The sequence below is a fragment of the Chiloscyllium plagiosum genome, unplaced genomic scaffold, assembly GCF_037043375.1.
Source record: "Chiloscyllium plagiosum isolate Xiang-an unplaced genomic scaffold, Cpla_swu_hap1 HiC_scaffold_19, whole genome shotgun sequence".
NCBI classification, from domain to species: domain Eukaryota; kingdom Metazoa; phylum Chordata; class Chondrichthyes; order Orectolobiformes; family Hemiscylliidae; genus Chiloscyllium; species Chiloscyllium plagiosum.
In genome coordinates this window covers 23,830,759-23,858,080 of record NW_028270157.1, presented here as the reverse complement: position 1 = coordinate 23,858,080, position 27,322 = coordinate 23,830,759, and the positions used below count along the sequence as shown (strand labels likewise).

Genomic DNA, 27,322 nt, shown 5'->3' with positions numbered 1-27,322 from the left:
GCGAACTTAGGTTAGAACTGAGAGACCCATCTTTCAATGGAAGCAGTCTTGTAACTGACCCAAAAGAAAAACAAAGAACTGAAGGTGCTGGAAGTCTGAAATTAAAAGAAAGAAAAAGATTGCTGGAGAAACTCAGCAGGTCTGGCAGAACTGAACTAGTTCTGAAGAATGGACACTGGATCCAAAATATTAATTCTGCTTTCTCTCTGCAGTTGCTTCTGCTTCAGAAAATTTCTGCTTTTGTTACTGAGTCTAAAGTATTGGCTCTGAGTCCTAATTCAAACAGAAACTAAAAATGGGGATTGTACTACTGATCCTTGACTATCAGATCAATCTCCACCAGCGATACTTCTGACTGCTGGATGAAAGTAGTCCTGCTTCTCCCTGCCCTCTTGTAAAGGGCATGTTATTGTCTTGGCTGTAGGCACTAAATGAATAGCACAAGGAAGTCAATGGGAAATCACCTTAGCTACTTTTCATGCATAAATCCATATGTAATTGACATGTGCAGAAATTACATAAATCCCAATAACTTGCCAATTGTTGTCACTGTCAGGCATATCCAGGTAAACTAAACGGTTGTTATGATGTTGTATACTACTTTACAAATCTAATTTTGTCCTTAGCACAGTACAGAACCGAAATATAATCATTAGGAAATGCATCATGAAATAGCTGGAAGGCTTGAAGTTAATGTTGAGAAAAAGAAGGATAGAGAAGCTTTGTTGCTGGATAAGAAGTTAAATTTAAACCCTATGGTTGATAACAGTGAGAAAAAATGAACCAGATCAGACACCACAAACATGCTGGGCACCCCAAGAGGCTTCTCTTCATCAATAATCTAATGTTAGGGTAAAACCCAATATCAGGATACAACCCAAAGTCAGGGTAAAACCCTATGTTGTACTTAACACGTGCCTCTAAATATTTGAAAATAGCAAATTTATCGTGCCAGTTTTACCACCTTCCTCCTTAAAAACACAGTAGAATTTTTCTTCCAGGGCTTATAAAGAAACCTTAGACATCATCTATGTAGTGACTGTAACAAGATCAGTCAGCTGGACCTTATAGAATATGAGTTTTCTGCTTGGGACAGTTCATCTGGTTTGATCAGGGAGCCCTGGCTGACAAAGTAAAAGGGAGAGTGTCAAAGATACTGACAGTCTGGGCCCTGACTCTGAAGAGGCAGTGCTTAAGTCAAGGACTGTTCATGTGTAAACAAAGGGGGACTTGGCTATGGGATGCCAGCCTCTGTCGAGTTATTTCACTCTATCCTAGGATTCCTCACAATACTACATCGGGCTCTCTTCCCAGGCCACAACATGTGTTCCTGTCACTACCTCGGGGACCCCAGCAGCAGCATCCTGTGCCTGACTATCACTGCACTGCTTTTCCATTGAGATTTAAAATCAAACCTCTTGAGTAAGATTTCGTAGAGCAGATGCATAATGTTCTGAAAACTCAATGATGCATTGTCTATTTTTCAGGCGGAAAATGGCCAGCTAAGCAATCAATAAAGCAGGTCAGGCATGCACACACATTACACACCTGAAGCACACTGCTTCCATATTGGTGAGATTAGAAATAGAGGTACCAAGAGCTGATATCTGAAACAGAACATGGGCATATGCAAATTTGAAGCTGAATGCCTGTTTGAGGCTTTCCGCTTACACGGCTGAAATCAGTCTGCGTTAGGTCATTTGTATCTAACAAATGTTGATGTTCACCCTTTATGTGTGCAAGTAAGTATAACCACATTAAACTGCACTAATTCAATATTGTTTCATCCCCATTTTAGTACCATTTTTCAATAGCAAGTAGCGTGACAGAAGTAGTTTTGAAAATATTATTTCACATTCTAAAACTTCAGTGATTTATACAAACACACACTGTGGTGGTGGCTGTTACTCCACTGATTTTGTTTAATATCTACACATTAGTTTTCTAATAATTCAATCCATAGTAATAATAATCCATTGAATTATTCATTACAGCTTTTATTACACTGCACATCTGTGTTGTGAATACTAATATAATGAAGTTTAAAATATAGAGGACTAGAAGCTCTGTTTCAATGGATTTAGAAAGATCACAGCTTTCTGGTTCTAAACGTGGGCTGTATCGATACAGAGAACATCAGGAAGCAGTTTACAACTGTTCCCATTTCCCAACATACAGTGAGTTTCACAAACTAGCAGCTTTATGTCAAAAAAAATATTATACTCTATCACACAATCTATTGTATGTGACCCTGTCAAATGCCTTTTATAAATCATGCCGGTTAAGAGAAATGCCAGTTGTAACAATCAGAAACATTCCTTGCTCTGGGCTTCAACACTGCAGTCTAAAAGTTGAATGACCTTGCTGTATTCTTTGCCAGAATGTTTGCCACCTACCTCATTCCTTCAAGCTGTCAGGCTGTTTGCTCAAGATATTTTCAACTTTGCAGCTCAGCTGACACATCACTTATGAGCATGAATGTATCAGTGGATGTCTCGCTGAAATAGCTCAACCCAATCACAATCCACCATGTGAAACATGCTGGTGTAAATTGGGTACTGTGCACTACTGCCTGTAAAAGCTCTGTGTTCTGATTAGGCTCAAGATTACATATTCTCTGCCTAGTTCACCACAGAGAGGTTCACAGCAATTCAAGAATTCTAAATAAAGTGACACATACTGTGGCACCTTGGATGGAATCTACTCCCCGAGGATGGCAGTTTAATGCTCCACTGCACAAGGAGCACTAACAGATGAACAGCAAAAACCCGAGATAAATTGTGGACAGCTATATTTGAGTGGTTCTGTTCCAGAGTTTCTTATCTGCAGACAACGAGCTTGTTTCACCTTCCTGGAGATAAAAGCAAATGGCAAGCTGCTTCACTGAGTTCCCATCAGGTGATTGCTGGCTTTCTTGATAAAGAATGAAAAAGACCCTTTATTATTTAAGTGAATATGACAAACAGCAAATCAAGCTGTAAAACTGTCTTCTGAAGCAGAATTCATCTGCCTATTATACAGCTAGCAAGCTGCTTTCTGCACGTTAAGATTCCTGACAGTGTTCTACTTTGTCTTGTGAGCAGTAATGAAATAATCATTGCTAATCCAAAGATGATACAGACACTTGAGAAAGCTTTTTAACGGGGTTATTTCTTTCAAAAGTCTTCTGACAAAATCATTGTCAAAAGAGAAGCATATCAGCAGTGCCAATTTCTTTTGTTTTTAAATAATTAATGTATTGCCTATTAAAAATATTCTAACAAAGCATTTCTTGGGAACAAGTAGTAAAACACAATCAGAGGTGTCAATGAGTATCCACTCAATAAGGCAATGAAGTCTATTGTTCTTAATTTTCTAAGTCAATGCAACATTTGCTATTTGTTTGGTCTGAGATTTATTTAATAAATTGTTATGGTTTGAATTGTTTTTTACAAATGTAGGCATTATTTCTTGCCTGGTTCCTGCCTCACCATGGAATAATCTCAAATACTATGTCTGAAATAATTAAAAAATTACTGGATTAGAAGAACAAGCTAATACCTTAGGGAACAGAGTCCTGTACTTAGGAAGAAAACACACAAATAAATGGCACTGGGCATTGACAGATCTTGGCTAGGTTGCTGTTTATATCTTTGAGTGTGACCTTTCACAGACGACTGCCGAGACCACATTCCCCAAATCAGTTCCATTGTTGGCACATTTTATTCTTTAGAAAGAACCAAAGCTTTTTTAAAAATTTGAGTATGAGCCTTATCAACATCCTCTCTTATGTCCCCTATCGCCTATGTCTTAACCCGTTCACTGCCAGCACAAAAAATCAAAACTATTACCGTCCAGTCGAATGAATTGCTGTAATTCCAGGTTTTAAATAAAAAGCTTTGCAAGGCTTTACTCATCCAAATGTAACAATGATGGCTGATATTTGATTGTTACTGACTATCATTTTAACATAAAATAAAAGCAGATATGACTCAGTAAGATGAGGTCTGGAAAGGAATATAGCAAAGGAATCAACACAATCAAGAATCAGTCCAGTACAGACTAAGGACAAAGTATGACCCATCTGTTAATTGTATGAATGTAATCTACTGTACTCTCTGGTAATTGAGACAAATCATCATTAGTCAGGAATTGTGACATTCTTGCTATAAACCCAGGGCTCAATTCTTCTATTATGTTACTTTCTTTTTTCTGACTATTCAGCTCAATATGTGCAATGGCTAGCCATACAATTTTCCTGACAAAGTGTCATCTAGTCAAGCTTTAAATGTAGAGTTAACAAACAACATGCAGCTGCTGTGGATTTGACAACTCAAATTACAAAATTATAATGAAGACGAATAACACTGTAGTCAAGGCCACACACATTTCATTTTGAGGCGAAATTACAAACTGATGAAATGCTGTGCTGTTGCTAAGCAGCCATCAGCAGGTAGAGAAACAACTCTCCTCCATATTCTTCCTCGTATACTATTTTAAGACAAAGAGTCATATAGAGTCATAGAGTCATAGAGGCGTACAACACGGTCCAACCCGTCTATGCTGACCAGATAAACTAATCTAAACTTGGCACATATTTCTCCAAACCCTTCCTGTTCATATATCTATCCAGATGCCTTTTAAATGTTGCAGTTGTATTAGTCTCCACCATTTCCTCTGGCAGCCCATTCCACACACGCAATATCTAATCATATCCTGGAAAACTTTCAGCTATGCCATTTTAGGGTTCATAGACAATGTCAAGTATTATTGTGAGTTTAAAGCTTGTTTATTTTGAGTCACAATCAACAACAATTTGCATTTATATAGTGTCTTTAGACTAGAAAAGAAAAAGTATTAAGGTCCTTCGCACTAAGTATCTGCCCAATAGTGGTTACAAAACCAAAGAACAAGGTGGTAAGTAAGGGGGAGAGATGCAACAAAAAGCTTGGTCAAAGAAATGGGTTTTCAGGATGATACGAGAGAAAAAGTGAAGATAGGGCAACTCCAAAGGCACTTCTATATTTTCATATCTTGACAGCTGAAGGTATGACTGTCAATAGTGGGGCAAAGACAATGTGCTGCATGCAAGAGGCCAGAATTGGAGGAAGGCAGTGATCTGGGAGGGCTGCACAGAGGTAGGGATTTGCAATATCTAGAAATTTTAAAGACAAAGGTGAGGATTTCATAGAATCATCGAATCCCTACAACATGGAAGCAGGCCATTCAGCCCACCGAGTCCACACCTCCCCTCTGAAGAGCATTCCATCCAACCTCCCGTCCACCGCCCCTGGCTCCTATCCCTGTAACTCTGCTTTCTTTATGGCTAATCCACCTAGCCTGCTATGGGAAATTTAGCATGGTCAATCCATCTAACCTGCGCATCTTTGGACTGTAGGAGAAAACCCACGCAGACACCAGAGAATGTGTAAACTCCACACAGAAAATCAACAGATGATGGAATTTAAAATGATGCATTCGTAGTCTGATGGCCAAAGGTATATCAGTGACCACAACAGTAATGGGTGAGTCAAACTTAGTGTGTAATAAGATGCAAACAAGAGAGGATTTGAACAAGCTGCAGCTGACAATGGACATAAGATTGCAGGAAAGACAAGAAAGCAAAGGGAGAGTTGAATCTAGAAGTGACTAAAGAATGGATAAGGGTTTCGTGTGTGTGAGGGATAAAAATGACTGATTTTTTTGTGAAACTGGAAGGAGATAGTCTTTGTGTAGGGTAAACAAGGGGTTGGGAATTATAGTCTGGAGTCAGGTATTCAGCAAAACTATGAACAATCTGATTCAGTCTAAGGCAGTGGTCCAAGACTGGAATGCGATTGATGGCACATGAACTAACTATGAGAGGCTGGGTAAGGAAGTGGTTTTGACTGAGTGACTTATTAGAGGAAATTGCACTTCATCTTGGACTGACTGCTGAACAAACTGAATTTCAATCCAGAACCAGCAAAGGGACAGGTATAGCTCGGTGAAAGCACTGTACACACCAAACATTTTGGATGATGTTACCCAGGGAAACATCTTAAGGAAGAGTAGGAGAGGACCAAGAATAGATCCTGGTGTCTCCAGGGGTAGTGGTATGGGACAGGATAAGCAGTCATTGCCTGGATAGTTGCTCTAACTGACTACACTGTATGAAAGTCCACATAAATGTTTGAGTAGGATATAATGCATTGTGATCACAGAAGACGCCATTTATAAAGTCATAGAGTCCTGCAGCATGGAGACAGGCCCTTTGGCCCAAACTGGTCCCTGCCAACCAAAATGTCCATCAAATGCTAACCCCATTTCCTTGCACTTCGCCTATATCCTTCCAAACCTTTCCTATCCATATATTTGTCCAAATGCCTTTTAAATGTTATTAATGTACCCTCCTCAACCACTTCACTGGCAGCTCATTCCATATGCGTACCACCATCTGTGTAAAAAAAAAGTTGCCCTCCGGTTCGTTTTTATTCTTTCTCCTTTGACCTTAAACTGATGTCCTCTAGTCCTTGCTTCCCCAACCCTGGGCAAAAAAGATTGAGTGCATCCACTCTATCCAAGCCGCTCGTGATCTTTTACCCTTCTATAAGATTTCCCCCTCAGTCTCCTACACTCTAAAGAAAAAAGTTCTAGCTTATCCAAATTCTCCTTCTCACTCAGATTGTAGAGTCCAGGCAACATCCTTGTAAATTTCTTCTGCACTCTTTCCAGTTTAATAACATCCTTCCCAAAGCAAGGTGCCAAAACTGAACACAATACTGCATGTGAGGCCTCACCAGTATCCTATAACTGCAACATAACTTCCCAATTTGTGTATTCAATGCTCTGACTGATGAAGGCCAGTGTGCCAAAAGCCTTCTTCACTGCCCTGTCTACCTGTGACTTCACTATCAGAGAACCATGCACATGAACCCCAAGGCCCCTCTGTTCCACTACACTGCTTAAGGCCCTACAATTTGCCACGAAACTCCTACCTTGATTCGACTTTCCAAAATGCAAGACCTCACACTTATCTATATTAAACATCCTAGGGTGGCACGGTGGTGCAGTAGTTAGCACTGCTGCCTCACAGCACCAGGGTCCCAGGTTCGATTCCAGCCTCGGACGACTGTCTGTGTGGAGTTTGCACCTTCTCCCTGTGTCTGTGTGGGTTTCCTCCAGGTGCACTGGTTTCCTCCCACAGTCCAAAGATATGCAGGTCAGGTGAATTGGCCGTGCTAAATTGCCCATAGTGATAGGTGTATTAGTCAGAGGGAAATGGGTCTGGTTGGGTTACTCTTCGGAGAGTCGGTGTGGACTGGTTGGGCCGAAGGGCCTGTTTCCACATTGTAGGGAATTTAATCTAAACTCCATTTGTCATTTCTCAGTCCACTTCCCTGACTGATCAAGGTCTTGCTGCAATTTCTGATAACCTTCCTCACTGTCCATCATACCACCCATTTTAGTGTCATCTGCAAACTTACTATACATGCTTTGTACCTTCTCTTCCAAATCATTGATATAGATAACAATCAACAATGGGCCCAGCACCAACCCCTGAGGTGCTCCACTAGTCACAGGCCTCCAGTTCAACAAGCAGCCTTCCATGACCCACTGCTTCCCACCATTAAGTCAGGTGTGTATCCAATTTGCCAGCTCCCCCTGGATTCCATGCATTCTAACTTTCCAGAGCAGCCTACCTTATCAAAGGTAGGCTGCTCATTCCTGAAGAAGGGCTTATGCCCGAAACGTCGATTCTCCTGTTCCCTGGATGCTGCCTGACCTGCTGCGCTTTTCCAGCAACACATTTTCAGCTCTAATCTCCAGCATCTGCAGACCTCACTTTCTCCTACCTTATCAAAGGCCTTGCTGAAATCCATATAGACTACACCTACCACCCTGCCCTTGTCAACCTTTCTGATCACTTCATCAAAGAATTCTAACAAATTTGTGAGGCATGATTTCGCACACACAAAGCCATGCTGACTACTCCTAATCAAACCCTGTTTTTCTAGATGCATGTATATCTTATCTCTCAGAATCTCCTCAAGCAACTTAACTACCACAGATGTTAGGCATACTGGTTTATAGTTCCAATGTGTTTCTTTGCAGCCCTTCTTGAATAAGAACACAATATTCACTACTCTCCAGTCTTCTGGGACTTCACCTGTGGCTAACGATTTTGCAAAAATATCAGTTAGGGCCCCTGCAATTTCTTCTCTTGCCTCTTGTAGTATTCTTAGATATATCTGGTCAGGACCAGGAGATTTATCAACCTTCATACATTCTAATACATCCAACACCTCCTCTATTGTGATATGGACTGTCCCCAAGATATCACCACTATGATCCCCAAGCCCCTGAGTCTTCATGTCTTTCTTCATGATAAACACAGAAGAAATATTCATTGAGGGCCTCACCCATCTCCTGCGGTTCTACATATAAATGTCCACTTTGGTCCTTGAGGTGTTCTATTCTTTTTCTAGTTATTCTTTTTCCTTTAATATACCTAAATAACCTCTTTGGATTCACCCTAATCTTCTCAGCCAAAGATACCTTGTGTCCCTTTTTCACCTTCCTGATTACCTTCTTCAGTAAACTCCTGTATCCCCTCTATAACTCCAAGAATTCCTTTGATCCCAGCTACCTGTATCTGAGCCATATCTCCTTCTTTTTTCTTGTCAAAGCCTCAATATCTCTTGTCATCCAGGGTTCCCAATTTCTGTCAACTTTGCCTTTCACGCTCACAGGAACATATCAACTTTGAACTCTAGCTATCTCACTTTTAAAGGCCTACCATTTGCCAGAAGTACTTTTGCCTGCACACAAACTACTTCAGTCAACCCTTGAAAGCTCCTGTCTTATTCCATCAAAACTCACCTTACCCCAGTTCTGAACTTCAACCTGTGGACCAGTTTTGTCCCTCTCCATAACTATTTTAAAATTAATAGAACTATGGTCACTGGTCCCAAAGTGCTCCCCCATGCTCACCTCTGTCACTGCCCATTTAAGACCCATGTTAAAATAATTTTAGTGGAAATTTGATTGAAGAGTTTTCAACAAAACAATGTATTTGACAGACAACAACACATTGACAGTAGAGAAAAGATAGGTCAGTGAGGTCAAACTATAAGGACAGTAAATTCATGGATGGGTCTTCTGAGGAGAAGGTTGATTGCCACAGTTGGGAAAGAGAAAGACAGAATGCCTGCGTTGAGATAACCTATTGGAATGTCAGCCAGCAAGGAGACTAGGAAAGAAAACTATGTAGTCATTAGTTTAATGGGAATGGAGTCAAGAGAGGTGGTGGGCCCTGTGGAGATGATGAGGTTACAGAGGCATGGAGAACCTGGAGAATTATGTGAGTTTAAAGATACAGCAGTGAGAATCTTAAGAAAAATTTCAATAGGAGGTGAAGGGAAATGGAAAAATGTGATAGAAGGAGCTAGATACAGGGTTTCAGCCTTCATGACAAAAAGTCCAGGGATAAGGGATATCAAGGGGTGACTGTTGACATAGCAAATAAGCTAAGGATATCTTTTGCATTCAGCAAAAAACAAATGCAGGAATAGAAACAGAAAGCAAGGCAACAAAATGGCTCATGGAGTTAAGTCACAATTGTTGGTGAATGGCACAAAATTGCTTGGTAGATACATTGAAGTCTGCATCCTTTGGTGTTGGGGACTTTCAGTAAAGAGTGTATCAGCGATATGACCAGGCTACAAGTAAGAAAGGACAACATAAAACGATAAGATGTTTAATTCACACACTAATGAAGGATTTTTTTTTGCTTTATAAATTTTCAATTGACCAAAATGGTATGTGAATCAACTTAAGCAGTTGTTTTCTAAAGCCAATAAAAATGTAATTAGAAACCAGAAAGTAGAAAATTAACCAACAAATAATATTGTTAATGAATAGAATCAGTCAGTCAATGGAGCATTAATAATTCCAAGAAACTGAAAATTTGATAATACGCTTTGACTTCATCAAATTACGATAAACGTCTACCACATATTTCCCAATTTTCATAATTCTGTCGTTAATGTGAGCAATCATCACTGTTGATCACTTACTTATTTCTCCTTGACCTGCAAGTAACCAGGGGGGATAAAGTATGCAAGGAATCTTTTGTTTTAAATACCGTGAGAGAGTATGTTGACTGGCACAAAAGACACATTTTCATTTTCTCTGAAACAAGAAGTTTAACTTTGTATGTAAATCAATTAACTTAATTCTTATTACTCATAGTGAGTGGGTCATAACTACAATAAGGGCGATGAACTTCATAATGGAGGGTTGACTTTTCTATATTTAACACATTCACAAAAAATGCCAATACAGTTACAAAGGGCTTGAAGACATGCACAGCTCTGTCTGTAATGATATCATTTACAGCACTTGTTTTTCTTACTGCTATTAAATGCTTCTTATTTGACAGGCCATAAAGAAGTCGAGATTATCTATTGATGGATTGAAAGCACCATTATTCAATGTATTGAGTAGTACTACAGAAACTGTTAAAGGTGTACTGAATTGTTTTCTATTGTTTGAGATGTCTGCTGTCCAGCTGTGTTTACATGCTGCTGGAAAGAACAGATCTCAAATTCAATTACCAATGCCAGAAGCTAAGCAAAAGCCCCAGAGTTTTAGCTGAAGGTAAGATTTGACCTCATTAACACAAGCAGCCCTGTTATTTTTTTTTCTCCTTTCTGGTGATAACTAATTACATTCATGTGATGGCTCAGCAAGGAAAAAGCGATTAAATTGTCCTTGTGAGAAACGAAGCTCACTCACTTCAATAATTTCAGTCCGAGACAAGATCTGAATCAGTAGTGTCATTTATTTCGCTCTTGCAAGAGGGGTGTGGTGCCCACTGTCCACAAGGCAGGGACACACACACACACTGAATTCAACTAGTACACAATATTTATGTAATTTAGTTCCTATTCTTTCATCCCATTGCTCCTCCTCTGTTTACATCTCTCACCTCTCTAAGACCGGCGCCCATTACTCTTGTTCATCTCTTGCCTTATCCGGCCTTGTCTGTGACAATATGCTTATTTCTGGCCTCACGAGGCCATTTGGTCACATCCCTCCCGTGGTCCATTGTTAGGTATATCCTCCTTCACCACCATCTGTTTCCCTCACTTGTTATGATCTTATGACTCATGACTTCTTGATTGTGGTTTGTTCTTCTTTTTGCAGAAGCGGGAAATAGATGCTTATAACTACTGTTTGTACAGGCATATCTAGCTTAATCCCCTCCCCTCACAGCACCTTATCTATTTGTCTGTAACATCTACCATTGTTTGCAGGCACATTTCATTCTTGCATGCACATTTTAGCTAATACAAAAACAATTATGTATTTCCTTCACTTAGTTTTCATTCTTATTGACTCAGCTCTTGGCTGAAATAATTATACACTGGTGTGAGTTCATTTACCTTGCATAAGTAATTATGACTGCAGAAGTAACACTACTTTACCTATGTCCCACATCCTTATGTTTGAAAACTAAATATATAGTCCAGTAATGCTGGTATTCTCATGAATTGTCCTGATAAATACAAGCTGAACGGCTTTGTCAAAAAGTGTCTTTTTTAGCAATATATAAGTAAGATTTACTTAAAGAAACCACTTATTTTCTCTCATTTGAGTAGACAATCTTTTTATCTAAGTTTGTTTATTCACTTTCAACCACTTGCAAATTATTTTGAACACTGAAGGGTATTGGAAGCTTGCAACAGGAAAAAATTAATTTCTGCAGCTAATTAATACAAATTGATTCTATACTGCAGAGATATTATCAGAAACATACAAAGCAAAATCAACTGGTCTGAGGCTTTCAAAGTAACTGACATTTTGAAGCTCAATTACACATTCTCAGAGAAAGGAATAGCTCAGAGCATGTTGCAAGGAACGAGCTGAATATCAAGTGAGAACTAGAAGAACTTTGATGTAGTAATAGAGATAGAGGTGGGGTTCATCTTAATTTCCATTGACCATAATGAAAAAATAAGGAATCTTATAGCAAGCTGTTTGGAAATCCTGGGGAAGTACTTGTTCAAAAAGTTGGTAAAAAGATTTGGAAAAACACTTTGGTCTGCATAATCTAACAAGCAAGGACAATATATCAAGATGTCAAGCTATAAGGAAAGAAAATTTAAGAGAATCACAGGTTGTGGTAGAGAATGAAGATTACAAGTTAGAGAAACATTGTTAGCGATTAAAAGCTGGACAAAAAATGTTGGAGATCACAGCGGGTCAGGCAGCATCCAGAAAGCTAGCTAACATTTCAAGTCTAAATGACTCCTCATCAGAGCTGCAGTGAAGTGTGGAGGGGGCAGCATTCATGCTATAGTGGGAGCTTGCATGCCCACTTTTCTGTCTTCGGCATGCTGCAATGCTCAAGCAACTTACTGTGTAAACTGGAGGAGCAAAATCTTATCTTCAAACCAGGCAGTTTACAACCTTCTGAGCTCAATACTAAGTTCAACACCTTCAAATTGTGAATCACTTCCTTCCCTTTCTTTTAGCTTTGCATGTTGTATTCTTTGTCGCCTTCTGTCTCCTCCCCCACACCCCCCCCCACCCACCTCAGAGGGATTGTCTGTTCCTTCCAATCTGACAGTTAGACACACCATTGTTCTGCCTATTTCACATTCCGATCACACAATCTGGACTATCAGCATGCTTTCTCCTGCAGCACTCTACAGTCTATCTACCCCCTCCACCACTATAGTATAAATGCTGCCCCCTCCACACTTCACATCAGCTCTGATGAAGAATCATCGAGACTTGAAACATGAGCTTACTCTCTCTCTCTATGGATGCTGCCTGACCTGCTCTGGTCTCCAGCATGTTTTGTCTTATGTTCAAATTCCAGTGTTTGCTGTAGTTTGTTCCTCCCTTGTTAGTGATTAGCTATTCTTTACATCATAAGAACATAAGAACTAGGAGCAGGAATAATTGCGGTCCCAACACTGATTCCTGAGGCACACCACTAGTCACTGATTGCCAGCCAGAATAGCACTCATTTATCCTCACTTTTTTGTTTCCTGTTAGTCAACCAATCCTCTATCCATGCTAATACTCTAACCCTAACACTATGATTCCTTATCTTATGCAGCAGCCTCATGTGTGGCGTATTCAGGTATTCAGGACAGTTATTTGTTCAAAGTAATACTCTCAGATTTGGGGCAGTATTTTAGTTTTTGGATTGTCACAAAGACATAGTGATCAAAAAATTATTTTTGCTTCAGATTTTTATTTTTAACACGTTGCTGAATAGATTTTAGTGGAAGAGAAAATGTATTGCATTCTATTATGGTGTCCACTGCTGCTATTTCAGATGAGATTTCATGCTGGTGATTACGAAACTTGAACTATGGCTTCATTTCAGAAAACTTATCCAATTTCAAACATAATTTGTGCCCAGACTGTTAATTGCATCCAAAGTGGGGAACTTGCCCCAGTGTAACCAATTGTGTGCTAAGTGGGACACAGTAGCATGACATCTAGTGATTTTGCATCTATTAAAACTTGTAATATGATATTGATTTACTTCTCTATGCTACAGATCTGTATAAAGGCAAGCATCCTGCATAATAGTTGACATCTCACACATACACATATACGCATAAATATATCTGTGCATATATTTATGCAAAAGTGCCAGCTATCTTGTGTATAACTGAAGATTTAGACCTTAATCCTTACTTAAATGGCAAACCAATTAATGGGTGCCATGTACATTGATTTAATCCTTTCTCTTACTATACAAACATAAACACTTGCAACTAGATGTGCTTCTTGGTGGGTGGTCGAGGTGTTTGATGAAAACCCTGCATTAAAGCTGTACAGTTACTGTCAGTGAGATCTGGCACTATTTTCCAACTTTAGTACAATGGTAAATATTAGTACCCAATCAAATAAAAGTTGAATGTAAAGCAGTTAATGATCCAGAAATCAGCAGTTTGACCTTCCTAAATAAGAACAGCAGAATTTTCTGTGCCAGAGAACAGTGACAAATGGTTCAGGTGAGATGGGAAGTTGCAGCATTTATTCACCATAAATTCCCTAGTGTCATGCTTGCTGCTAATTAAGTGAGCAAAATAGCAAATCCTGCAAACTATTGTTTCCAGAAGAGCTACAGACTGTTTATATCTAATTTTCCTAATAATTCTATGAATAGAATATTCCTTTATTTCACTCCAGAAAACAAATGTTTATATTAGCTGTTTTGGGGGTGGGGGGGGAGGGGGGGAGGTACATATTCATGGTTATTTGAATCAATGTGTATGGACATGTTATGACACAAACCTCCTGGGGCAGGTGGGAATTGAACTGGGATCTTCTGGCTCACAGTTAGAGACACGACCTTAGTGCCTTGAGAGCTCTAAAAGCTTAAATCATCTGGCATTCCCTAGTGTAAGCACTAACTACTAACCACTTAGCTTTTGAGATGGGACACATCAGGTATTTTCAGACTTACATGGCTGTAAATATTTTTAATAACCAATAAAGGCAGATGGAATGTGAGCCCAGACCATCTAGTATAGGAACAGTACTACTGCATCACAAGATCTTCTTCCTACACATCGGTATGGTTTCAAACAAGGACCCTTTCGCAGTTAAAGTGAACATGATAACTATTACACTAAGGAAATTGAACAAGTACACATGCCTAGCTGTTAGGCAGTTGGAAGCTTGGAGCCGATTATCTACTGGTGAGATTGTATTAATATCCTAATGTCCTTAATTGACAAAGCTGAGTTATTTAATCAGTTAGATTACAATCCCTGTTCATACTTGCCAAGGGATTGTTGATGGAGACAATGAGCTATCTGATGTGACCCAGACACCTTTAAAGAGCTGTGACCAATTAAAGGTAAGCAGCTCTATAGGGGAAAAGTTCTGTCAGCCTTCTCTCAGAAAGGATGGAAATATTTTGAAACCTATAATTGCTGCAGTGAAGAAAATTGTTCAGTGCTTTATATCTGTGCTATCTCACTAAAAAACATTAGAACTATTCCCTCTCTTGTCCTTATATTTTATCAAGGGTATTTATCAACCTTTTCAAATGTCATAAATAGAAGTAATGACAGCCAAAATGAAGAGTAGACAAACCTAGTGTGGGGCATTTAATGGAACTAAAGAGCAATAGAGCATCCAGAATCCATTTGATTGCTGGTGGGAGATGTATTCCACTATGTGAAAGGTGTAAGGATGTTTGCCCTGTACAATCATCAAGGACACCTTCAGCATAATGCAGTGTAGTATTAAAGTACTGACAGAATCTGGTAATTGGTGTAGGATAATTTAATGGATACTTCAAGAATACCGGCATGACAGAACTACACAACAGTACTATGCAGTAGCACATGACCTAAAGTTGAATGTCACAAATTGCTTCACATTTACCGCCAAACCATGCTAAGCCTAAAGTATATCTCCATATTTCAGCAGGGTACACATTCAAAAACTAGAAATGAAAGCCTTATCATTCAGAAGCTTCACTTATCAAACATTTGCAACACAAGAAGACTCATTTACTGACACCAAGGATGGTACTTAGACGGTTCACGTAGCAGCTTCTTATACTTCGTAAAATGTGCCATTGTGGTCACATTGAGCAGGCACCTCTTGCAATTAATGGGAAATCCAAGAAAAGTGCTGTCCATATTTGCTAATGCATCAGTAACCTATCTACCATACCTAAAGCTCATTAATTTTATCACAGTGGAAACAATGGCATAGCAGTTACAAGGAGTGGTGATCTTGCCAAAATTGACAGTGCCATCTCCATGTTGCAAGTGACGGCAGGTGGTTTTTATTGTAATTGCCAAGATCTGCCCTGGGTATTTGGTTCCACGTTTTGGTATTATGCAGGTTTAATAAGATCTTTAATGATGATGTGGTCCTTCTTGGTCTCCCTGGTATTCCTGCAAGGAAATGGTTAAATTCTTTAACTTTTCAGAATGATTTTGTTAGCAACATTTAGTTAGTAGGGCATTCCAGTCAGACAGTCTTGTTTTAGCTGCTAAGGAAAGATTGCAAAACATTCTCATTAAACTCCAACTTTGAAAAGATATGTGGTGTAGATCTGAAATAATAGGGAGTGAACCATGTTCTGGGGAGATATTCTTGTTAAAAATAAAGCCAATGTAGTTAATTGCATGAGGTAACACTTTGAAACTTGTAAATCTCCACTCCAGGAGGTGAGAATTATTTTTTTTCACTCAGTCATGGGGGTTTTGAATTTACTGTTTGAAAGAATGGCAGAGGCATTAAGCTCATCATATTTTTAAAAATCTCAGCTGAATATGGATTTGAAGTACTGTAACCTTCAAAGAAATGCATCAAAATGCATCAGAAAGTGATATCCGACTAGATGATGCTTTTTCACCTGCCAAAGGCAAGATGGCAAATAGCCTTTTTGTGTCCCATTATTTATTGATATTTTTCAAAGCCTCTTCTATGTTGCTAGGTTGAATGAAAGCTATATAATAAGGGGGGTTAGTATAAACATTTCAAAGAACTTGGACATTCTTGTCCCCTTAAATCTGTGATGTGCAGATCTACCACAATCTTTACATTTTTAATCCTGGCTGTGAATAATATATATAATTATTATTATATGCATTCTTATCTGTTCTTGCACACCTAACCCCCATCGGCTGCAGCTCACCACCACCTTCTCCACAGCAATTGTGAATGGGCAATAAATGCTGAACTAGCCACTGATGCCCACATTCTAAGAATTAAATTTAAAAACCTAGAGCTGTCAGTTGATCTATGTTATGAATGTTACGTGCATATATTATTATTCTAATTGTAATATTATTCTATGCACTCTAACATTTTTACACTCTGTTGCTTCCTGACATGCTCTGATTATCATCTTTCTTGTTGCTACGTTTCTTTCGATTTTACTTTATTATACTTCTCACGCTTTGACTTTAATTTATCATAACATCCCACATTGCCAACCCTCCCCACTCTGCAACAAAACGCATTTAATTGAAAGCCTTCTATACTTTCACAGATTTAGGATTTGGGAGAACAACGTTGTTCAGGAAAGGCAACCCTAATAACACAGATCCTACTTTCCAGGCACTGCTGCCAGAGCCCCGTGAATTAAAAGCAATGTCTTCCATCCTAGTCTTTTTCATTTAGAACTTGTGGCTTAAGCAATAATCCATAGATTATTGTCATTTGAACAGGGTTCTATTTTTATTTAAAATTAGCCCCTAGCTGCTCATAATCTCGAAGCAGTACCTCTTTCCTAGTTCCACGTATGTTATTGATACTGCATATCACAACTACTGTTCCTTACCCACCCATGCAAAAGTTCTCTCCTGTCCTGAGCTGAAGACACAAACCCTGGTCCAAGGCAGACAACATAACCTTCTGGACTTTTACTTTTGGATGCAGAAAACTGTACTTACAGATTGTTCTGTTTTTAACTTCTCCATCTGTTTATCTGCTTCATTTGCAGTCACACTCTCCTTTCTATGACCATTGACCAAACCAGAAGAGGTATGACTGCCTCTTGGAATAAAGTATCTGGGGAACATTTCCATATCCTGATGCATCAAAGTGTTTATAGCTCAGCAGCCAGCTGATTGGTTCTGGGCTATAGTGCTTCAAGCTGCTGGTATTTACTGCAGGTATATTTGCCCTGGATCATACTGATGTCTTGGAGGTCCTATATTCTGCAGTCACAATGCATCACCTGCCCTGTCATCTTTATTACGTGTTAATTAATTGGTTTTAATCAATTAATTTATAACTAATAAATCTTTCTAGTCCTAATAAACCTTACTATTAAAGCCAGTAGATATTACTATTGCTATAATGAATAAAACCTTACATAAATGTATTAATTAATACATTATATTAACGTTGAAAGATAAAGGAACAAACCATTTCACCAACAATTTCTCTTTAATGTTACATTTTGAATTTTTGCTCTGAATGTGGCCAGTCCACAGACTGACTCTACTCCCCATCCCATGCTTTATCATTGAGTCTCCATCACTCTCATGCTGTTTAATGAGCTACACAGACATCTGGGTGTCTTGGTGCATCATAAAAAGTTAGTCAGCAGGCACAGCAATTAATTAGGAAGGCAATTAAATATTGTAAGTTATTGCAAAAGGAATGGAACAAAAAGGAACCTCGATTATCCAAAGCATATAGGTGGGGAGTATTCCGTTCAGTTAATCGAGTGCCAGATAGCATAGTTAGCCAAACATTGGGACCTTGTGATCTTGTTCGGGTAATCCGAAATTCGGTTAATCAAGGTTCCTCTTTATAAAGGATAATCGAGGTTCCTCTGTATAAAAGTTAAGCGTTTTGCTACATTAGTAAATGGCATTGATAAGACCACATGTAAAACATTGTGTACGGTTTTGGTTTCCTTATTAAAAAAAAGATTACAAACACAGCAAAAACAGAAGTTGCTGGTAAAGCTCAGCAGGTCTGGCAGCATCTGTGAAGAAAAATCAGAGTTAATATTTCACATCCAGTGACCCTTCCTCAGAACTCAGAAGTTCTTTCTGGTTTTACAAGCAAAGAAGTTTTGAGAAACGTCATTTAACTGATTCCTGGAATGAGACAGTTATCATATAAAGAAACATCAGACAAATTGGGCCCAAATCCATTGGTGTTTAGAGGAATGAGAGGTGATGTTATTGAAACATATAAAATTCAGATGGGATTTGACAAAGTGGATATGAAAAAAGATGTTTCCATTTGTAGGGGTGACTCTGTTCCCTAGAATGATGGAAGTTGAGTCTTAATATGTATTTAAGACAGAGGTCGATAGTTTATTGACAAACAAGGGAGTGAAAAAATATTAGTGTTAGGTAGCAAAGTGGAATTGGTGCCACAGTCCAATCAACTATCACCTTATTGTAAGGTGGATCAGGCTCTGAGGAACAAAAGTTATGTTTGTATAAGCTCCAAAAATTGGAAACTGTTAAATCTTTCTCAATGACAAAACAGTGTTAACCTGTTATTAATCTATTATAAAAGACTAGCATTGAACGTGGTGTTCAGATTCAAACACTTTGACATTGTCCTGCGCAATATTAATAAAATGTAACAAATGCACAAACCAATAATTAAATTGTGGTATTGGAGAAAGAAATGCATTTAATGAATGGATTGCTAATATTACATAACTCAATTCAAACAATGCATATTACAGCCGTCGTGCATAGTTCAAAAACCACCCTTCTATTTGTTTTTATTTCCTTAAACTAATTGCAAATATATTCATCATTATAAATGCAGAATTATTGGACAATCAAGGCATGGTTATGATATTTTCAACATGACAAAACTGTCTTTGGTAGCGAAAAAAAGGCCAGTTAACTATTGATACACTGTGATGTACTTTGTACTGTTGAGAAGGATGAAGCCATGGGTACAATCCAGATGTTTAACGATTTAACCAAGTGTTTACAAAGTTACTGCAGGACATTCTAATAAGAGAAGATAAATCATGTGCCATTGAGGATGTTTTTGTGCGGCAAGAATACTGTCACCTGTCACACAAGTATTTTCCCAGTTTCCACTAATCTCTCAGTGACCTTTTGTCTGGATTGTCTTCCCAGTTCTTCCATAGTGTTTCTGGTCCTGCATCCTCCCAATCAGCAAGATGCCTGTCAATGCTGATAGAGCTCAATTATCTAACTTAACTGAATCCTAAGCATAGAGAATACTTCAATACCCTCTCCAGTGCAGTCAAGAAACCTGTATAATTGCTCTACCCACCAGCCCTTTGATCTATGCCACACTTGAAAATCAATACCAATCTACAGCAAGTAAATAATCCAGACAATATTTTCCTTGCTTCACGCAAAAGATTCTAATAATTCAACCAGTCAAAAATGCGAAATATAAACATCACAATAGTCAAGCAAATCTATGAGTTGGTATCATCACCTTCAAAGTCGGTTTCAACTGATATTGTTATATCATGTTTCTAATTAAGGTTATATTATGATCATTGTTCAGGATGACATTTCCTTGCCTATCAATTCTGTAGACCACAAATAACAAACGTTGATGTGTATGTACATTTAATGGGTGGATCAGATTTGCATATCTACATTAAAAAATTAAAAATTCCCTCTGAATAATCTATGCTTCACTTTCAACAGGGTGCCTTAATCTGATGCTGCAGTGATTATGTTTTCCCTCATACAATGATAAACTAGATGTAGAAATATTTACCACAGCTACTATTATATACAATTATCACAATCATAAATGCCTAGTGCCAGGGCTAATATTCACCTAATCCCTTACAGCAAACAAATATGCTTTCAAATGTTTGTCATGCCTCAAGTGGTCCAAAGAAAGATGGCATCTAAGACTTTTATACCCTTAACTTGCAAACTATGAAACAGTGATAATATTTTGAGTATGTCTCTTAAAGTTGTACTGAATTAATATATATCTCAGAGGAATATTGGCATATTGGGATGTAAGACAATATTCTCCCTTTCTCCAAAAAAAAACTATTCCAAACTGATGTACATTACAGGTATTGTCAGTTCAATAGTTAAGCAAACAAGATTACCAGTTCCAACTTCAAAGTAGTGCTTTGGAGATCTAATGACTCATGCTGATCCAGTGGTTGTATAACTGTCTGGAGAAGAAGGCGTTGCTTGCTGTTGTTCTTGGTTGACAACTCAGTTGCCTTGCTGCTCAATACCACTACATAAGCATCACCATTGAATTTTCCTTCCTCACACTATTTATTGATTCAAATTGACTTCTTATGCTTTGCAATATAGCACCATGATCCACAATGACTTTATACATTCTGTGCTGGTTGCATTTTATAGAAATCTTTGCTGGTGTCTAAGAATTTGTATTTCTAGCTTGTATTCTCTGCTCAGTGCACAGTTTTTGAAGTTCTCTATTTGCTTGCATCATTTTCTTTGTCTTTGAAGAAGAGTGCTTTATGCCTCAGAATGATTTGTGTTTGAGTTTGATCTATTGTTGTCACAAGTACTGGGATACAGTGAAAAGTGTTGTTTTGCATGTTATACAGGCAGAATGTACCATAAAAATTGCATCAGGGTAGCAAAACATGATGCAGAATGTAAAGCTACAGCTGCAAAGAAGGTGCGGTGAGAGAGTGATTAGAATTAACATTGGAGAGGTCCTTTGAAAAGTCTGATAGCATAAAGGAAGAAGCTGTTCTTGAATCTGATTGTATGTGTATTCAAACTTTTATATCTTCTGCCTGATGGAAGAGAGTGGAAGAGAGTATAACTGGGGTGGGAGGAATCTTTGATTATGTTGGTTGCTTTCCTGAGGCAGTGGTAAGTATAGATGGAGTCAATAGATGGGAGGCTGGTTTATGTGATGAGCTGGGCTGTGTTCATGACTCTCTGTAGTGTCTTTCAGTCTTGGGAAGAGCAGTGCCATACCACACTGTGATGCATCCAGATTGGATGCGGTAAGAGTCTTTGTGACATGCCAAATGTCCTTGGCCTCTTAAAAAAGTAGAGGTGTTTTCGTACTTTCTTGACTGTTGCATCAACTGGATGGACTGGAACAAATTGTTGGTGCTCATCACTCCCAGGAACTTGACACTCTCAACCATCTCCATCACAGCTCTATTCATGCAGCGAGGGACGTGCCCTCCACTCTGCTTCCTAAAGTCAATGACAAGCACCTTCATTTTGCTGACATTGATGGAGAGATTCTTTTCTTTATGCTGTTATGAATTCAATCTCTTTCTTGTATTCTGTTTCCTTAATATTTGAGATCCAACCTACAGTGGTGGTATTATCATTAACAAATGGAGTTGGGGTGGAATTTATCCACACTGTCATGTGTGTATAAAGACTACAGTGGGGGCTGAGTACACAGCCTATTGGGGCACCGGTTTTGAGGATTATAGCGGAGGAGGTGTTGTCACCTATTCTTACTGATTGCAGTCTGTGGGTCAGAAAATCAAGGATTGAGTTACAAAGGGATAAGCTGAGACCCCAGTCTTCGAGTTTAGAGATGAGTTTGCTTGGAATTATGGTTTTGTAGATGGAGCTGAAATTTGTGCTAGAAATCTGTTTTCCATTGTTATTGCATGGCAATGCAGCAATGCAATGAGAAACTCTTGCTTTGTTGCTCAATACGTAAAGATCATCGAGACAAATATTACATGCCCTATATTCTAATAGACCAACTGAGCTTAGTCAAGGATTTACTCTTCATTGTGTACTCTGAATTGGTTTGTTGCTACTATCATCCATATTGTAGAGGTCACTTCCATTTCTGAGGCTACCACATGTTGCGCGGATCACATACATTTACAATGAATTGAATATCCTGATCCATCCCTGGCCAGTTTTCAGTTTTATGTGTTAGTCATCAATACTCCTGTATCCCATGTATGACATGAATGTAATATCTGGCCATAATGCTTCTCATATTTAGGAATTGTTTGCCATTGAAAATGATTTGTGGTAATATACCAAGTTTGTCCCTGTGTGGTTAGCATGAACAAATATTTCCTGATGTTTCTTTATTACTGCAGGTCATTCCTGAACAATAATCTGTTGCAGCTGTACAGTTGCTCAGCTTTAGCAGTTGCTGATTGCAACTGTTCATATGGGCTTTAGCCAAAGGGGAATAGATCAACATTGAGAACACTTTCAACTTTATAGTCTAGCGCATCAATGTGTAAATCAAGAGGAATATGACAGGTCTTTGTGTGACTTGGATAACCTGTTCAATGTGTCAGAATGCAATGACTTTTTATTTCTGTTATCAGTTTTATTTCTCTCTCCCTTTAAACATAGAATAATAGAATCATACTAGGAGCAGAAGTAAGTCATTCAGCCCTTTGAGCCTGCTCCATCATTTAACAGAATCAAGGTTGATCCTTTATCTTAATGCCATATTTCCACGTTCTCCACATTTAGTTTTCCCTTTTTTTTTCTGTTTTTTTCATATTTTCGCCTGTTGCTACTCCTTTAAGAACTTTGGTCCCTTTAAGAGCATACTCTAAGAACTACAAGGAGTTTTAAAATTGCAGGCTAGTGGTTCACTGTCTTATGCTTCCAGATGATACTCTTGCCAAATAAGGAGAACGGACAATGTATGGGCTTTCTTTTCCTTTTGCAACAATTTTAAAAAAGACAATGGTGAAGCCAAGAAAAATCTAGAGAGCGGTAAGCCTTTTTAGTGGAAACAGTTGGTTCTGATACCTTTTTCTTTCAGGAGTGATTTGTACCTTTTAAGATAATTTGTCTTTTGGCATTTAAAATCTGAACTGCAGAATGTTGGGATTTTCTTTAACAGGGAATGATAGAGAATCACTAGTATAGGCACTAGGCAGAGATAACATCAGGTATTGAAGTATCCAACAGACATCTATTACAGCTGGTTGTTGTACCCAATTATTACATGCCCAGACACATAGGTGGCTTGGCTTGTATTGGATTATTTGATTAAACAGACATGCATGCTTTCAAAAGCATGTCATACTTCAAGTGATCCCAAGTAAGATTTCCTTTGAGACCTTTATACCCCTCAGGTCATGTAATGTTATCAAGAGAATGTCTCATAATGGCTATACAGAAAGACTGACTATGAGATATAATAAGGCAATAATATAACTAGTTATTTCATGCTACAGAAGATATTCTATTGACTACCTGTGAGATAAATGCCATGTCTCTGGTGGTCAGTGAATGAATTCTTCTCCCATTTATTGTTAGCATTGTAAAACTTAAATTGAATCTGGCTCTTCCTATAAGGTAAAGATAAAGAACAGAAGCTGGTATTCAGTAATAAAACAGCAGTACATTTAGAGTTAGGGTCAGCGTTGGGCTTTTGTTAATAACAAAATAAGGGGGAGAAAGTCTGAAATGTAAAATGATTCTTTTGATCTCCCACCATAACATGGGTAGAAGCAACAAGTCAGGCATTTAAACTTCTTTTTAAACCTCCTCTGAGTTTCTGCCAAAACTACTGTGGGGTGTCAGAAAAACCCCAATGGAAATTCAACCTGACATATTTCATTAAGTCCATTCATTCTACAGCTCATTGTGCAATTTGTCTATCTTACTTAATCTCCTAAGAGAGGTAACTTGCAAAAAATGACATTTCCAAATAGATAAAGCTCTGCAAAATTTGTCCATAACCTGAAAAATCTAATAAAACCCTAGGTTATCAACATAACTTGGTGAACTACATTTGTCAGTAGTGTTTATATTCTTTCAATGATGTTTTCATAATCTCAACTGTGTAAAACTATCGTCTTTTCACTAAACACTTAATCAACTACATTGAAACACATTCTTACAACCCACAGCCCCTTTTTAAATCAATTTTTCCTTCAACTATTGTTTAAAAAACTTAACTGATCTAGCATTAATTCCACTTGCAGAGTGTATTCACAGTCCTATTGCTCTATAGGAAGAAAAGTATCGAATATCTAATCTCACACTGCAGTTTCTTAATTGTGTGCTCAAATCTAGTTATGTGATCACAATCCATGTAAAATAATCTTTTCATTTCTCAGTTATCCATAGTGTGACAAAATTGAGGTGTATCATTTATAGTTGAATTATTTTATTTTATTATTTTTATGGAATGATTTTGAAAGATTTTCTATACATCAATTCCTATTGTAAAAAGGGTGAGTATTTTTTTTACCGTGAGGGTTTTTCGGACTTCCTACCATATCTTCAATGAAAAATAGAGGAAACCCCCTGAAGATAACTGGTAAATTGTCATCTCATTTGGATCTGCTGAAGTCATGGAGGGAGATTGCGAGAACATCCATGGAACATTTATAACACAATACAATGAAATGCAGCACAAGAACAGGCTTTTAGGCCCATCAAGCCTGCGCCAATTCCTACTCCTTATTTAGACCTGCTAATTATTAGCCATAGTTTAGATTAGAGTGATGCTAGAAAAGCACAGCAGGTCAGGCAGCATCCAAGGAGCAGGAAAATCGATGTTTCAGGCAAAAGCCCTTCATCAGCCCTGATGAAGGCCTTTTGCCTGAAACGTCGATTTTCCTGCTTCTTGGATGCTGCCTGACCTGCTGTGCTTTTCCAGCACCACTCTCATCTAAATTCTGGCTTCCAGCATCTGCAGTCCTTACGTTTGCCTAATTATTAGCCATATGCAGTTTCTAACCCTCTGTTCACCTCCTGTTCATGTGTCTATGAAAATATGCCTTAAATATTGCTAATGTGCCTGCTTCCACCACTTCCACTGGCAGTGCATTCCAGGCACCCACCGCTCTCTGGGTGTAAAATTTTCCCTGCACTTCTCCCCTAAATTTTCCCTCTCTCACCTTGAACCTATGTCCTCTTGTAGTTGACCTCTCCATCCTGGGATAAAGCCTCTGTCTATCCACCCTTTCTATGCCTCTCATAATTTTGTGGACCTCTATCAAGTTCCCCTGCCCCCTTCACAGCGTCCGACTTTCCAGTGAAAGCAAATTGAGTTTATTCAACCCTTCCCCATAACTAAAACCTCCGGACCAGGCAGCACCCTAGTAAACCTTCTCTTCACCCTCTCCAAAGCATCCATCTCCTGCTGGTGACCAGAATTGCACGTAATATTCCAAATGTGGCCTAACTAAAGTTTTAACATAAATTGCCAACTTTTATATTTGATGCCCCAGCTGATGAAAGCTAGCATGCTGCTTGTCTTCTTGATCACCATATCCACCTGTGATGCCACTTCCAGGGATCTCTGGACCAATATGCCTAGATCTCTCTGTATGTCAATGTCATTTATTGTATAATTTGCACCCGAATGTGATTTTCCAAAATGCATCACCTTGCATTACTCTCAGTTTTTTAAAAGAAAAATATTGACTGAAAAATGGATTCTGGAAGGTAGACATTTATTCATTTTCCTTATCTTGAACCCAATCAGGAAACTGCTCATTGTAATATTGTTGGCTGTTTTATTTATATCTGGAAAAACTGTCCACACTCTGCAATCAATTTTAATGCATCATCTGAGAATGAAGCTATGATGTGGTCTGATCAGGATAGATACAGTTCAAACAGCATTTGTCAGATGTGACGAACTACATGTACCTGGATGAGACCTACTTGTTCACTATCCAACTAAAATATCTTCATCTGCAGAATGGCCTCTGAAAGGTATTTTTGTATTTTAAAAGTATTTGTGGGGGTGAGTGTCAAATAACTTTCACGTATCAGTTAATGTCATTTTTACTAGTTACCATAACAACAGAGGTTTTAAAGAGATGTTCTCTGCAGTCTTGAGAAGACTGGATCTTGTAAAATTTAATGACGATTCCCATCAAAATGATAAATAGTTGAAAAGATTTTAATACTGAATCATCAATGCCAAATCATTTTATTTTTCTAACTTGCTTCTAAACTGTACCTTGACAAGAATTTCTTTGAAAATGATGCCATTTTGGCAGAAATTCTGTTTTCAAAATATTAACAAGGGTTACTCCTATCTTCAGGTTAAGCTGTACCAGACATTCAGGAAAACACTGTCACTAGAGTGGTAACATACAGACTATCAATTTTCCACCATCGGATTTTAATATCTGAGACCATTATGGACTTAAATAATTTTCAATAAGAAAAGCATTGACTTAGTATGGCTGTAGCAATCACCTGACCTGGTTGAATCGAGCTCAAGAAATCAATGCGAGATAATAAAAGCAGGTCTGGCAGCAGCATTTGTGGGAGAAATCAGAGTTAATGTTTCATGTCGAGTGACCCTTCCCCAGTTCTGAGGAAGGGTCACTTAACCCAAAACATTAACTCTGATTTCTGTCCACAGATGCTGTCAGATATGCTGAGCTTTTCGAGCAATTTCTGTTTTTGTTTCTGATTTACAACATTCACAATTCTTTCCATTTTTATTAAGATAAACATAGTCCAAGCCAAAATTAACATTTTATCAAAAGCAACTGAAGAAATGCTTGTCAGTTGCTTCCAATTTATTTCTCCAGAAGTTTGGTGTGTTGGGATAAAAGCTGCATGAAGATTATCCAGCTTGAAAGAAACAATGATTCCTGACACAGGAATAGACAAGTGAACTGTACTTCAGGAACACAGATTTAGGGCAGAGCAGGGAAGGAAAATGGACATTTAACATCAAAACAAAAACTCATTTTCTCCCTGTCTGTTTCCTCAACCTCTCAATTGAACAGCTCCTAATGATGAAGTAAAGTAAAGGACTATCCACTTACTATAACTCAAAGCAATTTGCAGAATTCCCACTATTGACATCATAAAACATCCATTAACCAACTGTGATCTCAGGTCAAGGTTAGGATTGAGAGTTTCAAGGACTTTTGAAACGATACAAA

The 27,322-nt window shown here is 38.4% G+C and overlaps 1 protein-coding gene across 5 annotated transcripts in view; it reads right to left on the bottom strand.

Moving 5' to 3' along the window:
- Nucleotides 1-27,322, bottom strand: part of mgat4c (mgat4 family member C) — a 438,829-nt gene that overhangs the window by 376,729 nt on the left and 34,778 nt on the right. For 2 of the 5 annotated variants that reach the window (XM_043709710.2, XM_087997139.1), the window contains exon 1: nt 2,397-2,446. The exons of the other annotated variants lie outside the window; for them this stretch is intronic. The gene's annotated coding sequence lies outside the window, so the exon portion shown is untranslated. Of the gene's footprint in view, nt 1-2,396; nt 2,447-27,322 lie in introns of those variants that run through there. 5 annotated transcript variants of the gene reach the window in all.